Source organism: Oncorhynchus masou, chromosome 18 (assembly GCF_036934945.1).
Source record: "Oncorhynchus masou masou isolate Uvic2021 chromosome 18, UVic_Omas_1.1, whole genome shotgun sequence".
Lineage (NCBI taxonomy): Eukaryota > Metazoa > Chordata > Actinopteri > Salmoniformes > Salmonidae > Oncorhynchus > Oncorhynchus masou.
In genome coordinates this window covers 2,237,828-2,251,708 of record NC_088229.1, presented here as the reverse complement: position 1 = coordinate 2,251,708, position 13,881 = coordinate 2,237,828, and positions in this window count along the sequence as shown.

The following is a 13,881-nucleotide window of genomic DNA, read 5'->3' as shown; positions in this document are numbered from 1 at the left end:
ACTTCTCCTTCTGAAATGATGATATAACTTCTCCTTCTGAAATGGTGATATAACTTCCCCTCCTGAAATGGTGATATAACTCCCCCCTGAAATGGTGATATAACTTCCCTGAAATGGTGATATAACTTCTCCTTCTGAAATGGTGATATAACTTCTCCTCCTGAAATGATGATATAACTTCTCCTGAAATGATGATATAACTTCACCTGAAATGGTGATATAACTTCCCCTCCTGAAATGGTGATATAACTTCCCCTCCTGAAATGGTGATATAACTTCACCTGAAATGGTGATATAACTTCTCCTCCTGAAATGATGATATAACTTCCCCTGAAATGATGATACAACTTCAACTGAAATGGTGATATAACTTCCCCTGAAATGGTGATATAACTTCTCCTGAAATGATGATATAACTTCCCCTGAAATGATGATATAACTCCCCCCCCCTGAAATGGTGGTATAACTTCCCCTCCTGAAATGGTGATATAACTTCCCCTGAAATGGTGACATAACTTCTCCTCCTGAAATGATGATATAACTTCCCCTGAAATGATGATACAACTTCCCCTGAAATGGTGATATAACTTCCCCCCCTGAAATGGTGATATAACTCCCCCCCTGAAATGATGATATAACTTCCCCTGAAATGATGATATAACTCCCCCCCCCTGAAATGGTGATATAACTTCCCCTGAAATGGTGATAACTTCTCCTCCTGAAATGGTGATATAACTTCACCTGAAATGGTGATATAACTTCTCCTTCTGAAATGATGATATAACTTCCCCTCCTGAAATGGTGATATAACTTCACCTGAAATGGTGATATAACTTCCCCTGAAATGGTGATATAACTTCTCCTCCTGAAATGGTGATATAACTTCACCTGAAATGATTATATAACTTCACCTGAAATGGTGATATAACTTCTCCTTCTGAAATGATGATATAACTTCCCCTCCTGAAATGGTGATATAACTTCACCTGAAATGGTGATATAACTTCACCTGAAATGGTGATATAACTTCTCCTTCTGAAATGATGATATAACTTCTCCTTCTGAAATGGTGATATAACTTCCCCTCCTGAAATGGTGATATAACTCCCCCCCCTGAAATGGTGATATAACTTCCCCTGAAATGGTGATATAACTTCTCCTTCTGAAATGGTGATATAACTTCTCCTCCTGAAATGATGATATAACTTCTCCTGAAATGATGATATAACTTCACCTGAAATGGTGATATAACTTCCCCTCCTGAAATGGTGATATAACTTCCCCTCCTGAAATGGTGATATAACTTCACCTGAAATGGTGATATAACTTCTCCTCCTGAAATGATGATATAACTTCCCCTGAAATGATGATACAACTTCAACTGAAATGGTGATATAACTTCCCCTGAAATGGTGATATAACTTCTCCTGAAATGATGATATAACTTCCCCTGAAATGATGATATAACTCCCCCCTGAAATGGTGGTATAACTTCCCCTCCTGAAATGGTGATATAACTTCCCCTGAAATGGTGACATAACTTCTCCTCCTGAAATGATGATATAACTTCCCCTGAAATGATGATACAACTTCCCCTGAAATGGTGATATAACTTCCCCCCCTGAAATGGTGATATAACTCCCCCCCTGAAATGATGATATAACTTCCCCTGAAATGATGATATAACTCCCCCCCCCTGAAATGGTGATATAACTTCCCCTCCTGAAATGGTGATATATCTTCCCCTGAAATGGTGATATAACTTCTCCTCCTGAAATGATGATATAACTTCCCCTGAAATGATGATACAACTTCACCTGAAATGGTGATATAACTTCCCCTGAAATGGTGATATAACTTCCCCTGAAATGGTGATATAACTTCCCCTGAAATGGTGATATAACTTCTCCTCCTGAAATGGTGATATAACTTCCCCTGAAATGGTGATATAACTTCTCCTCCTGAAATGATGATATAACTTCCCCTGAAATGATGATGATACAACTTCACCTGAAATGGTGATATAACTTCCCCTCCTGAAATGGTGATATAACTTCCCCTCCTGAAATGATGATACAACTTCACCTGAAATGGTGATATAACTTCCCCTCCTGAAATGGTGATATGACTTCACCTCCTGAAATGATATAACTTCTGTCACGTTCTGACCTTAATTCTTTTATTATGTCTTTATTTTATTATGGTCAGGGCGTGAGTTGGTTGGGTTGTCTATGTTCCTTTTTCTATGTTTTGGGATTTCTGTGTTTGGCCTGGTTTGTTTCTCAATCAGAGGCAGCTGTTTATCGTTGTCCCTGATTGAGAACCATATTTAGGTAGCCTGGTTTCACTTTTGAGTTGTGGGTGATTATTTTCCGTGTTAGTGTTTGTTACCACACAGGACCGTTTTGTTTTTTTCACTTTGTTATTTTGTATTTTTGTAGTGTTCAGTTTGTCTTATTAAAATGGACACTTACCACGCTGCAAATTAGTCCGATCTTACTCCTCATCAGAGGAAGACAACGAACGTTACAATTTCCCCTCCTGTAATGGTGATATAACTTCACCTGAAATGGTGATATAACTTCTCCTTCTGAAATGGTGATATAACTTCACCTGAAATGATGATATAACTTCCCCTGAAATGGTGATATAACTTCCCCTGAAATGGTGATATAACTTCTCCTCCTGAAATGGTGATATAACTTCACCTGAAATGATGATATAACTTCACCTGAAATGGTGATATAACTTCTCCTTCTGAAATGATGATATAACTTCCCCTCCTGAAATGGTGATATAACTTCACCTGAAATGGTGATATAACTTCACCTGAAATGGTGATATAACTTCTCCTTCTGAAATGATGATATAACTTCTCCTTCTGAAATGGTGATATAACTTCCCCTCCTGAAATGGTGATATAACTCCCCCTCCTGAAATGGTGATATAACTTCCCCTGAAATGGTGATATAACTTCTCCTTCTGAAATTGTGATATAACTTCTCCTCCTGAAATGATGATATAACTTCCCCTGAAATGATAATATAACTTCACCTGAAATGGTGATATAACTTCCCCTCCTGAAATGGTGATATAACTTCACCTGAAATGGTGATATAACTTCACCTGAAATGGTGATATAACTTCACCTGAAATGGTGATATAACTTCTCCTTCTGAAATGATGATATAACTTCCCCTCCTGAAATGGTGATATAACTTCACCTGAAATGGTGATATAACTTCTCCTTCTGAAATGGTGATATAACTTCACCTGAAATGATGATATAACTTCCCCTGAAATGGTGATATAACTTCCCCTGAAATGGTGATATAACTTCTCCTCCTGAAATGGTGATGTAACTTCACCTGAAATGATGATATAACTTCACCTGAAATGGTGATATAACTTCTCCTTCTGAAATGATGATATAACTTCCCCTCCTGAAATGGTGATATAACTTCACCTGAAATGGTGATATAACTTCACCTGAAATGGTGATATAACTTCACCTGAAATGGTGATATAACTTCACCTGAAATGGTGATATAACTTCACCTGAAATGGTGATATAACTTCTCCTTCTGAAATGATGATATAACTTCCCCTCCTGAAATGGTGATATAACTTCACCTGAAATGGTGATATAACTTCACCTGAAATGATGATATAACTTCCCCTGAAATGGTGATATAACTTCCCCTGAAATGGTGATATAACTTCTCCTCCTGAAATGGTGATATAACTTCACCTGAAATGATGATATAACTTCACCTGAAATGGTGATATAACTTCTCCTTCTGAAATGATGATATAACTTCCCCTCCTGAAATGGTGATATAACTTCACCTGAAATGGTGATATAACTCCCCCTCCTGAAATGGTGATATAACTTCCCCTGAAATGGTGATATAACTTCTCCTTCTGAAATTGTGATATAACTTCTCCTCCTGAAATGATGATATAACTTCCCCTGAAATGATAATATAACTTCACCTGAAATGGTGATATAACTTCCCCTCCTGAAATGGTGATATAACTTCACCTGAAATGGTGATATAACTTCACCTGAAATGGTGATATAACTTCTCCTCCTGAAATGATGATATAACTTCCCCTGAAATGATGATACAACTTCAACTGAAATGGTGATATAACTTCCCCTGAAATGGTGATATAACTTCTCCTGAAATGATGATATAACTTCCCCTGAAATGATGATATAACTCCCCCCCCCTGAAATGGTGGTATAACTTCCCCTCCTGAAATGGTGATATAACTTCCCCTGAAATGGTGACATAACTTCTCCTCCTGAAATGATGATATAACTTCCCCTGAAATGATGATACAACTTCCCCTGAAATGGTGATATAACTTCCCCCCCTGAAATGGTGATATAACTCCCCCCCTGAAATGATGATATAACTTCCCCTGAAATGATGATATAACTCCCCCCCCCTGAAATGGTGATATAACTTCCCCTCCTGAAATGGTGATATATCTTCCCCTGAAATGGTGATATACCTTCTCCTCCTGAAATGATGATATAACTTCCCCTGAAATGATGATACAACTTCACCTGAAATGGTGATATAACTTCCCCTGAAATGGTGATATAACTTCCCCTGAAATGGTGATATAACTTCCCCTGAAATGGTGATATAACTTCTCCTCCTGAAATGGTGATATAACTTCCCCTGAAATGGTGATATAACTTCTCCTCCTGAAATGATGATATAACTTCCCCTGAAATGATGATACAACTTCACCTGAAATGGTGATATAACTTCCCCTCCTGAAATGGTGATATAACTTCCCCTCCTGAAATGATGATACAACTTCACCTGAAATGGTGATATAACTTCCCCTCCTGAAATGGTGATATGACTTCACCTCCTGAAATGATATAACTTCTGTCACGTTCTGACCTTAATTCTTTTATTATGTCTTTATTTTATTATGGTCAGGGCGTGAGTTGGTTGGGTTGTCTATGTTCCTTTTTCTATGTTTTGGGATTTCTGTGTTTGGCCTGGTTTGTTTCTCAATCAGAGGCAGCTGTTTATCGTTGTCCCTGATTGAGAACCATATTTAGGTAGCCTGGTTTCACTTTTGAGTTGTGGGTGATTATTTTCCATGTTAGTGTTTGTTACCACACAGGACCGTTTTGTTTTTTTCACTTTGTTATTTTGTATTTTTGTAGTGTTCAGTTTGTCTTATTAAAATGGACACTTACCACGCTGCAAATTAGTCCGATCTTACTCCTCATCAGAGGAAGACAACGAACGTTACAATTTCCCCTCCTGTAATAATAATAATAATATATCCCATTTAGCAGACGCTTTTGTCCAAAGCGACTTACAAGTCGGCTGGGGCCACTACTTTTACATATGGGTGGCCCCAGCGGGAATCGAACCCACGACGCTTGGCGTTGCAAGCGCCATGCTCTACCGACTGAGCCACACAGGACCCATGTAATGTAACCCTGTAATGGTGATATAACTTCACCTGAAATGGTGATATAACTTCTCCTTCTGAAATGGTGATATAACTTCACCTGAAATGATGATATAACTTCCCCTGAAATGGTGATATAACTTCCCCTGAAATGGTGATATAACTTCTCCTCCTGAAATGGTGATATAACTTCACCTGAAATGATGATATAACTTCACCTGAAATGGTGATATAACTTCTCCTTCTGAAATGATGATATAACTTCCCCTCCTGAAATGGTGATATAACTTCACCTGAAATGGTGATATAACTTCACCTGAAATGGTGATATAACTTCTCCTTCTGAAATGATGATATAACTTCTCCTTCTGAAATGGTGATATAACTTCCCCTCCTGAAATGGTGATATAACTCCCCCTCCTGAAATGGTGATATAACTTCCCCTGAAATGGTGATATAACTTCTCCTTCTGAAATTGTGATATAACTTCTCCTCCTGAAATGATGATATAACTTCCCCTGAAATGATAATATAACTTCACCTGAAATGGTGATATAACTTCCCCTCCTGAAATGGTGATATAACTTCACCTGAAATGATGATATAACTTCCCCTGAAATGGTGATATAACTTCCCCTGAAATGGTGATATAACTTCTCCTCCTGAAATGGTGATGTAACTTCACCTGAAATGATGATATAACTTCACCTGAAATGGTGATATAACTTCTCCTTCTGAAATGATGATATAACTTCCCCTCCTGAAATGGTGATATAACTTCACCTGAAATGGTGATATAACTTCACCTGAAATGGTGATATAACTTCACCTGAAATGGTGATATAACTTCACCTGAAATGGTGATATAACTTCACCTGAAATGGTGATATAACTTCTCCTTCTGAAATGATGATATAACTTCCCCTCCTGAAATGGTGATATAACTTCACCTGAAATTGTGATATAACTTCACCTGAAATGATGATATAACTTCCCCTGAAATGGTGATATAACTTCCCCTGAAATGGTGATATAACTTCTCCTCCTGAAATGGTGATATAACTTCACCTGAAATGATGATATAACTTCACCTGAAATGGTGATATAACTTCTCCTTCTGAAATGATGATATAACTTCCCCTCCTGAAATGATGATATAACTTCCCCTCCTGAAATGGTGATATAACTTCACCTGAAATGGTGATATAACTCCCCCTCCTGAAATGGTGATATAACTTCCCCTGAAATGGTGATATAACTTCTCCTTCTGAAATTGTGATATAACTTCTCCTCCTGAAATGATGATATAACTTCCCCTGAAATGATAATATAACTTCACCTGAAATGGTGATATAACTTCCCCTCCTGAAATGGTGATATAACTTCACCTGAAATGGTGATATAACTTCACCTGAAATGGTGATATAACTTCTCCTTCTGAAATGATGATATAACTTCCCCTCCTGAAATGGTGATATAACTTCACCTGAAATGGTGATATAACTTCTCCTTCTGAAATGGTGATATAACTTCACCTGAAATGATGATATAACTTCCCCTGAAATGGTGATATAACTTCCCCTGAAATGGTGATATAACTTCTCCTCCTGAAATGGTGATGTAACTTCACCTGAAATGATGATATAACTTCACCTGAAATGGTGATATAACTTCTCCTTCTGAAATGATGATATAACTTCCCCTCCTGAAATGGTGATATAACTTCACCTGAAATGGTGATATAACTTCACCTGAAATGGTGATATAACTTCACCTGAAATGGTGATATAACTTCACCTGAAATGGTGATATAACTTCACCTGAAATGGTGATATAACTTCTCCTTCTGAAATGATGATATAACTTCCCCTCCTGAAATGGTGATATAACTTCACCTGAAATGGTGATATAACTTCTCCTTCTGAAATGGTGATATAACTTCACCTGAAATGATGATATAACTTCCCCTGAAATGGTGATATAACTTCCCCTGAAATGGTGATATAACTCCCCCCCCTGAAATGGTGATATAACTTCCCCTGAAATGGTGATATAACTTCTCCTTCTGAAATGGTGATATAACTTCTCCTCCTGAAATGATGATATAACTTCCCCTGAAATGATGATATAACTTCACCTGAAATGGTGATATAACTTCCCCTCCTGAAATGGTGATATAACTTCACCTGAAATGGTGATATAACTTCACCTGAAATGGTGATATAACTTCACCTGAAATGGTGATATAACTTCTCCTTCTGAAATGGTGATATATCTTCACCTGAAATGATGATATAACTTCCCCTGAAATGGTGATATAACTTCACCTGAAATGGTGATATAACTTCTCCTCCTGAAATGGTGATGTAACTTCACCTGAAATGATGATATAACTTCACCTGAAATGGTGATATAACTTCTCCTTCTGAAATGATGATATAACTTCCCCTCCTGAAATGGTGATATAACTTCACCTGAAATGGTGATATAACTTCACCTGAAATGGTGATATAACTTCTCCTTCTGAAATGATGATATAACTTCTCCTTCTGAAATGGTGATATAACTTCCCCTCCTGAAATGGTGATATAACTTCTCCTTCTGAAATGGTGATATAACTTCCCCTCCTGAAATGGTGATATAACTTCCCCTACTGAAATAGTGATATAACTTCTCCTTCTGAAATGGTGATATAACTTCTCCTTCTGAAATGGTGATATAACTTCCCCTCCTGAAATGGTGATATAACTCCCCCTCCTGAAATGGTGATATAACTTCCCCTGAAATGGTGATATAACTTCTCCTTCTGAAATGGTGATATTACTTCTCCTCCTGAAATGATGATATAACTTCACCTGAAATGTTGATATAATTCCCCTCCTGAAATGGTGATATAACTTCCCCTGAAATGGTGATATAACTTCTCCTTCTGAAATGGTGATATAACTTCCCCCCCCTGAAATGGTGATATAACTTCTCCTGAAATGGTGATATAACTTCTCCTGAAATGATGATATAACTTCCCCTCCTGAAATGGTGATATAACTTCCCCTGAAATGGTGATATAACTTCTCCTCCTGAAATGATGATATAACTTCCCCTGAAATGATGATACAACTTCACCTGAAATGGTGATATAACTTCCCCTGAAATGGTGATATAACTTCTCCTGAAATGATGATATAACTTCCCCTGAAATGATGATATAACTCCCCCCCCTGAAATGGTGATATAACTTCCCCTACTGAAATGGTGATATAACTTCCCCTGAAATGGTGATATAACTTCTCCTCCTGAAATGATGATATAACTTCTCCTTCTGAAATGGTGATATAACTTCCCCTCCTGAAATGGTGATATAACTTCCCCTCCTGAAATGGTGATATAACTTCTCCTCCTGAAATGGTGATATAACTTCTCCTTCTGAAATGGTGATATAACTTCCCCTCCTGAAATGGTGATATAACTTCACCTGAAATGGTGATATAACTTCACCTGAAATGGTGATATAACTTCTCCTTCTGAAATGATGATATAACTTCTCCTTATGAAATGGTGATATAACTTCCCCTCCTGAAATGGTGATATAACTTCTCCTTCTGAAATGGTGATATAACTTCCCCTCCTGAAATGGTGATATAACTTCCCCTCCTGAAATAGTGATATAACTTCTCCTTCTGAAATGGTGATATAACTTCTCCTTCTGAAATGGTGATATAACTTCCCCTCCTGAAATGGTGATATAACTTCCCCTCCTGAAATGGTGATATAACTTCTCCTTCTGAAATGGTGATATAACTTCCCCTCCTGAAATGGTGATATAACTCCCCCTCCTGAAATGGTGATATAACTTCCCCGAAATGGTGATATAACTTCTCCTTCTGAAATGGTGATATAACTTCCCCTCCTGAAATGGTGATATAACTTCACCTGAAATGGTGATATAACTTCCCCTCCTGAAATGGTGATATAACTTCCCCTCCTGAAATGGTGATATAACTTCACCTGAAATGGTGATATAACCTCACCTGAAATGGTGATATAACTTCACCTGAAATGGTGATATAACTTCACCTGAAATGGTGATATAACTTCTCCTTCTGAAATGATGATATAACTTCCCCTCCTGAAATGGTGATATAACTTCACCTGAAATGGTGATATAACTTCTCCTTCTGAAATGGTGATATAACTTCACCTGAAATGATGATATAACTTTCCCTGAAATGATGATATAACTTCACCTGAAATGGTGATATAACTTCCCCTCCTGAAATGGTGATATAACTTCCCCTCCTGAAATGGTGATATAACTTCACCTGAAATGGTGATATAACCTCACCTGAAATGGTGATATAACTTCACCTGAAATGGTGATATAACTTCACCTGAAATTGTGATATAACTTCTCCTTCTGAAATGATGATATAACTTCCCCTCCTGAAATGGTGATATAACTTCACCTGAAATGGTGATATAACTTCTCCTTCTGAAATGGTGATATAACTTCACCTGAAATGGTGATATAACTTCCCCTGAAATGGTGATGTAACTTCCCCTGAAATGGTGATATAACTTCTCCTCCTGAAATGGTGATATAACTTCACCTGAAATGATGATATAACTTCTCCTTCTGTAATGATGATATAACTTCCCCTCCTGAAATGGTGATATAACTTCACCTGAAATGGTGATATAACTTCCCCTCCTGAAATGGTGATATAACTTCCCCTCCTGAAATAGTGATATAACTTCTCCTTCTGAAATGGTGATATAACTTCTCCTTCTGAAATGGTGATATAACTTCTCCTTCTGAAATGGTGATATAACTTCCCCTCCTGAAATGGTGATATAACTTCCCCTCCTGAAATGGTGATATAACTTCCCCTGAAATGGTGATATAACTTCTCCTTCTGAAATGGTGATATAACTTCCCCTCCTGAAATGGTGATATAACTACCCCTTCTGAAATGATGATATAACTTCTCCTTCTGAAATGGTGATATAACTTCCCCTCCTGAAATGGTGATATAACTCCCCCTCCTGAAATGGTGATATAACTTCCCCTGAAATGGTGATATAACTTCTCCTTCTGAAATGGTGATATAACTTCACCTGAAATGGTGATATAACTTCTCCTTCTGAAATGGTGATATAACTTCCCCTCCTGAAATGGTGATATAACTTCCCCTCCTGAAATAGTGATATAACTTCTCCTTCTGAAATGGTGATATAACTTCTCCTTCTGAAATGGTGATATAACTTCCCCTCCTGAAATGGTGATATAACTTCCCCTCCTGAAATGGTGATATAACTTCTCCTTCTGAAATGGTGATATAACTTCCCCTCCTGAAATGGTGATATAACTCCCCCTCCTGAAATGGTGATATAACTTCCCCGAAATGGTGATATAACTTCTCCTTCTGAAATGGTGATATAACTTCACCTGAAATGGTGATATAACTTCACCTGAAATGGTGATATAACTTCTCCTTCTGAAATGATGATATAACTTCTCCTTCTGAAATGGTGATATAACTTCCCCTCCTGAAATGGTGATATAACTTCTCCTTCTGAAATGGTGATATAACTTCCCCTCCTGAAATGGTGATATAACTTCCCCTACTGAAATAGTGATATAACTTCTCCTTCTGAAATGGTGATATAACTTCTCCTTCTGAAATGGTGATATAACTTCCCCTCTTGAAATGGTGATATAACTTCCCCTCCTGAAATGGTGATATAACTTCCCCTGAAATGGTGATATAACTTCTCCTTCTGAAATGGTGATATAACTTCCCCTCCTGAAATGGTGATATAACTACCCCTTCTGAAATGATGATATAACTTCTCCTTCTGAAATGGTGATATAACTTCCCCTCCTGAAATGGTGATATAACTCCCCCTCCTGAAATGGTGATATAACTTCCCCTGAAATGGTGATATAACTTCTCCTTCTGAAATGGTGATATAACTTCTCCTCCTGAAATGATGATATAACTTCACCTGAAATGTTGATATAATTCCCCTCCTGAAATGGTGATATAACTTCCCCTGAAATGGTGATATAACTTCTCCTTCTGAAATGGTGATATAACTTCCCCCCCCTGAAATGGTGATATAACTTCTCCTGAAATGATGATATAACTTCCCCTCCTGAAATGGTGATATAACTTCCCCTGAAATGGTGATATAACTTCTCCTCCTGAAATGATGATATAACTTCCCCTGAAATGATGATACAACTTCACCTGAAATGGTGATATAACTTCCCCTGAAATGGTGATATAACTTCTCCTGAAATGATGATATAACTTCCCCTGAAATGATGATATAACTCCCCCCCCTGAAATGGTGATATAACTTCCCCTACTGAAATGGTGATATAACTTCCCCTGAAATGGTGATATAACTTCTCCTCCTGAAATGATGATATAACTTCTCCTTCTGAAATGGTGATATAACTTCCCCTCCTGAAATGGTGATATAACTTCCCCTCCTGAAATGGTGATATAACTTCTCCTCCTGAAATGGTGATATAACTTCCCCTCCTGAAATGGTGATATAACTCCCCCTCCTGAAATGGTGATATAACTTCCCCTGAAATGGTGATATAACTTCTCCTTCTGAAATGGTGATATAACTTCACCTGAAATGGTGATATAACTTCTCCTTCTGAAATGGTGATATAACTTCCCCTCCTGAAATGGTGATATAACTTCGCCTCCTGGAATGGCGATATAACTTCCCCTGAAATGGTGATATAACTTCTCCTTCTGAAATGGTGATATAACTTCCCCTCCTTAAATGGTGATATAACTTCTCCTTCTGAAATGGTGATATAACTTCCCCTCCTGAAATCGTGATATAACTTCCCCTGAAATGGTGATATAACTTCTCCTTCTGGAATGGTGATATAACTTCTCCTCCTGAAATGATGATATAACTTCCCCTGAAATGATGATATAACTTCACCTGAAATGGTGATATAACTTCCCCTCCTGAAATGGTGATATAACTTCTCCTCCTGAAATGGTGATATAACTTCTCCTTCTGAAATGATGATATAACTTCCCCTGAAATGATGATATAACTTCACCTGAAATGGTGATATAACTTCCCCCTATGAAATGGTGATATAACTTCCCCCCCTGAAATGGTGATATAACTTCTCCTGAAATGGTGATATAACTTCTCCTGAAATGGTGATATAACTTCCCCTGAAATGGTGATATGACTTCCCCTCCTGAAATGGTGATATAACTTCCCCTTCTGAAATGATGATATAACTTCTCCTTCTGAAAAGGTGATATAACTTCCCCTCCTGAAATGGTGATATAACTCCCCCTCCTGAAATGGTGATATAACTTCCCCTCCTGAAATGGTGATATAACTTCTCCTCCTGAAATGGTGATATAACTTCTCCTTCTGAAATGGTGATATAACTTCACCTGAAATGGTGATATAACTTCACCTGAAATGGTGATATAACTTTTCCTTCTGAAATGGTGATATAACTTCCCCTCCTGAAATGGTGATATAACTTCCCCTCCTGAAATAGTTATATAACTTCTCCTTCTGAAATGGTGATATAACTTCTCCTGAAATGGTGATATAACTTCACCTTCTGAAATGGTGATATAACTTCCCCTCCTGAAATGGTGATATAACTTCCCCTCCTGAAATGGTGATATAACTTCCCCTGAAATGGTGATATAACTTCTCCTTCTGAAATGGTGATATAACTTCCCCTCCTGAAATGGTGATATAACTTCTCCTTCTGAAATGGTGATATAACTTCTCCTGAAATGGTGATATAACTTCACCTTCTGAAATGGTGATATAACTTCCCCTCCTGAAATGGTGATATAACTTCCCCTCCTGAAATGGTGATATAACTTCCCCTGAAATGGTGATATAACTTCTCCTTCTGAAATGGTGATATAACTTCCCCTCCTGAAATGGTGATATAACTTCTCCTCCTGAAATGGTGATATAACTTCTCCTCCTGAAATGATGATATAACTTCCCCTGAAATGGTGATATAACTTCTCCTTCTTAAATGGTGATATAACTTCTCCTCCTGAAATGATGATATAACTTCCCCCCCTGAAATGGTGATAAAACTTCACCTGAAATGGTGATATAACTTCTCCTCCTGAAATGGTGATATAACTTCCCCTGAAATGGTGATATAACTTCTCCTTCTGAAATGGTGATATAACTTCTCCTTCTGAAATGGTGATATAACTTCCCCTCCTGAAATGGTGATATAACTTCCCCTGAAATGATGATATAACTTCCCCTGAAATGGTGATATAACTTCTCCTTCTTAAATGGTGATATAACTTCTCCTCCTGAAATGATGATATAACTTCCCCTCCTGAAATGGTGATATAACTTCCCCTGAAATGGTGATATAACTTC